The sequence below is a fragment of the Gossypium arboreum genome, chromosome 8, assembly GCF_025698485.1.
Source record: "Gossypium arboreum isolate Shixiya-1 chromosome 8, ASM2569848v2, whole genome shotgun sequence".
Taxonomy (NCBI): Eukaryota; Viridiplantae; Streptophyta; class Magnoliopsida; order Malvales; family Malvaceae; genus Gossypium; species Gossypium arboreum.
The window spans coordinates 72,294,860-72,298,972 of NC_069077.1; the positions used below are offsets into that span (position 1 = coordinate 72,294,860).

Here is a 4,113-nt window from a genome sequence, read left to right on the forward strand (position 1 = left end):
TGCTAAAATCTATCTCATCATATAGTTTGCATACTTAGGATAAATTGCATTAGGGATCATTGCATTTAGTTTCATGTACTTAATTTTTCATCACTTCTCAATTATATTGTTTTTATTTATCAAATTGTTAATACACTTTTACAAATTAAGTGACTTAGCACAAATACAATCCTGGTGGAGACGATAACTCAATACTTGCTTATTACTTGATAACGATTGTGTACACTTGCACAAACCCGAGCATTACAAGTTTTTGGCGTCGTTGTCGGGGATTGTCGACTGTTTCCATAGTCATTTTTGGTGAAATTATTTATTTTCAATTTGGTTATTTCTAACAGTACTAACTTACTCTTTTTAATTTTGTAATTTTCTTTCTAGTTGGTTATGAGCATAGATCAGATTATCGATTTACTCTCAGTAGACACTGAAATTGAGTGAACTTTTAGACAAAGAAGACGTGAACGAATAGCTCAGAGACAGAACAAGAAGGACCTTGGAAATCAAAATCGAGACCAAGGTAATGAAGCCGAACATGTATGAAATCCTATCCTCATTGTCAATGATAGGGATCGATGCATCAGACAATATGCTGTGTTGCTTTTCAATGAGTTAAATCCAGGAATTAAAAGGCCAGATATTGAGGCAATCCAATTCGAATCGAAACCAGTAATGTTTCAAATGCTACAAATAGTGGGCCAATTTAGTGGTATGCCCACGGAAGATCCACATCTCCACCTTCGATTGTTTATGAAGGTGAGTGACTCATTCAAGATAGCTGGTGTGACTGAAGACGCACTGAGGTTAAAGTTGTTTTTGTACTCGTTGAGAGATCGAGCACGAGCATAGCTCAATTCATTGCCACCAAGTTCTATATCTACATGGCAAGAATTAGCAGAGAGATTTTTGGTTAAGTATTTCCCGCCTAGCAAAAATGCTAAGTTGAGGAACAAAATCACAACTTTCCAACAATTGGATGACGAGTCTTTGTATGAGGCTTGAGAGTGATTCAAGGAGTTACTTCGTAAGTGTCCTCATCATGGGATTCCTCATTGTATCCAGTTGGAGACATTCTATAATGGTCTCAATGCACATACAAGATTGATGGTAGATGCTTCTGCGAATAGTACAATTTTGCTTATGTCTTATAATGAGACTTATGAGATCATTGAGAGGATTGCGAGCAACAACTATCAATGGCCAACAAATCAAACAGCTTCAGGAAGACTTTAGTCGAAGTTCATGAAGTTGATACTCTCACTTCGTTATCAGCTTAGGTATTATCTATTTCCTCTATGTTAAAGTAGTTTATTGCTAATGGTGCTAATAATTTACAGCTCAGCCACCAAGTCCGTTTGAAGTAGTTTCCTGTGTGTATTGTGGGAAAGGTCATTTTTTCGAGAATTGCCCATTGAATCCCGAGTCAGTGTACTATATGGGGAACCAACATCAAAATAGGAGTGGACAAGGACCTCATTCCAACTTCTATAATCCTTCATGGCGTAATCACCCTAAATTTTCTTGGAGCAACCAAGGAAATGGACCAAACAACAACTTTATACAACATAGACCCAACCAATCTTAAGGGTTTAATTAGCAAGCTCTAAAACCACCTCAAACTGAATCATCAAATAGTTTGGAGAACTTGTTGAAAGTATTCATGGTGACTTTGATCTAGAGTCAAGCAGCAACACTAAAAAATTTGGAAAACCAAATGGGTCAGTTAGCTACGAAGCTTCGTAATAGACCATAAGGAACCTTTCCAAGCGATATTGAGAATCCAAGAAATTTGGGTAAAGAATATATTAAGGCAGTGGCGTTGCGAAGTGGTAAAATTCTAGAACCCCGATTGATTGATGTTGAGGACGAGCCTGTTGAAAAGGGGGAAGTCAACCAGTTGTTGAAGTCCCTACACCAAAAGAGTCAAAATCTGCAAAGACTGACAAGGTAAATCTTAACTTTGTGAATTTAGATACTTTAACATCTTCTTTGGATGCAGATTTACCTACTTAGAAGAGTTGTCCAGTTCAATTGAAAGTTCCAGCACCTCCATATCCATAAAGATTACAACAACACAAGAAGGAACATGAGGTCCAATTCAAGAAGTTTTTGGATGTTCTAAAGCAATTACACATCAATATTCCATTGGTGGAGGCTTTAGAACAAATGCCGTATTATGTGAACTTTATGAAGGATGTACTATCCAAGAAGAAACAACTGAGTGAGTATGAGACTGTCACTCTGACAAAGGAGTGTAGTGTGTCCTTGTAGAACAAGCTGCCACCAAAATTGAAGAATCCAGGAAGCTTTACGATACCCTGTGTAACACCCCAAACCCGGCCCGAACATTATGGCCGAATTTGGCGCATCACATTGAAGTGTACTAGCGAAAACCTTGTTTTCATTGAAAACCCTTCCTTGAAATGAGAACCTTAATTAACTTGTATAAAAAAACTCTCTTTCAGTCGCGAAAGCTTGTTTAAAACATATGATTTATGAAAACCTGTCATTTTAAAATTAAGTTGCAGAAATGTAGAAAAACAAACAATGATTTAGGAAACCCATGTTCAACTTCTCATATTTGCAACGCATAAAAACAACAACCCAAATAATATTAAAAGGGAGGGCCTTATTACATTCCAGTCTAAAACTATTTAATAAACTAGAAACTATATGCTCTTTTTCAAAAAAAACAAGTCCAAGTCGTCTTGCTAGCTGGCCACCTCCGAGTCCCTCCAAACATCGAACCTTCTGTTGAGCATCACCTAAGAAAAATAAAAAGAGGGGGTGAGTTTTCAAAAACTCAGTGTGTACGACCCTCGACGAGTTATAAGCATTCATCAATCCATAAAATCATACATGCAATGCAATGCAGTGCAACCTACCCCAATAATCCAACCGGTATACATCAACTCTGTCCCCCGATACACATCATGTGGGGATATAAATATCGACCCATCCATCCGATACACATCAAGTGTAGCCCGGTTGTGGAACTACCTTCATTGCAACAAGCTGCCAATCACATATTGGGCTTAAAAACCGTCGGTCGACCCACTGTTCTCAAGCAACCATGCAATCCTCATATACTTCCTCCGTTCCATAATTCCCAACCCATATGCAACCTAAATAGAATATCGTATGTATGCAGCAAATATACATGAACATCTGTAAGTCTTACATTCCACACATAGGGGTATTTTAGTCATTTTTTCCCTTAAGGGCATTTCGATAATTTCTCTTGTTATGGGTTTATTACTTACCTTGGCCTTTTAACAAGTCCTCGTTGGCTAAAGTGAACGGATACTATGCACCAGGTAGGATTCTAGGGAAGAGGAGGTGAGTCATTAAGACCGCTTAAGTACCAAACTCTCCATAGATCCAATCCTAGACATGCATATACCCATTACCACACCTTAACCTTATGACTCATCCACGGTCGCAATTAAATAATTAAGTTTTATGTCAATTAATCGTTTATCAGATACTAGGCCCAAAGCCCTTTACAGAGCCCAAACAAGTCTACATACATGCATATGGCCCACTAGGCCCAATCTCATTTTCGTATGGCCCATTAGGCCTAAATCATATTCGTATGGCCCATTAAGCCCAAATCACATTCATATGGCCCATTAGGCCCAAATCACATTATACACACGTTTTCATATAATTTCCATCACTTAACATCAAGTTGCCAATTTTGCCTATTATGGCCCAACAGCCCATCGGGCCCACTTAGACCATCTTGGCCCGATTGGCCAAAACACGACCCAAGTTCATAGAATCGCCCATGGGGCCTCAAATAACCTATCAGTTTCCCCCTTACGAGTGTTCGCACACTCGTAAGACTACCGTAGCCAAACTTTTGGCATTTCAGCATTTCAGCTATTCGGCATTTCAGCTTTTGCCGATCTACTATGTGTGTGCAGTGTATGTACACACCTCGTAATAAAGCGTGCTATGATCCCCCTTACCACGAACCTCCAATCAATATCACTCAATGATTACTCACATATACTTATCGAATACTTTACCAAAAAGCCGAAGTCTCACCTTAACCTTACCTGAAACGCCAAGTTTTAATAGCTTTTCCTTGATCACTAATCACGAGTACTT

The 4,113-nt window shown here is 38.6% G+C and overlaps 1 non-coding gene across 1 annotated transcript; it reads right to left on the reverse strand.

Annotated features, from left to right (window-relative positions):
- Nucleotides 1-936: 936 nt before the first annotated feature.
- Nucleotides 937-1,043, reverse strand: LOC128280086 (small nucleolar RNA R71). The gene has a single exon (XR_008270267.1). It is a non-coding gene; the product is annotated as a small nucleolar RNA R71 (small nucleolar RNA).
- Between the last annotated feature and the right edge of the window lie 3,070 nt (nucleotides 1,044-4,113).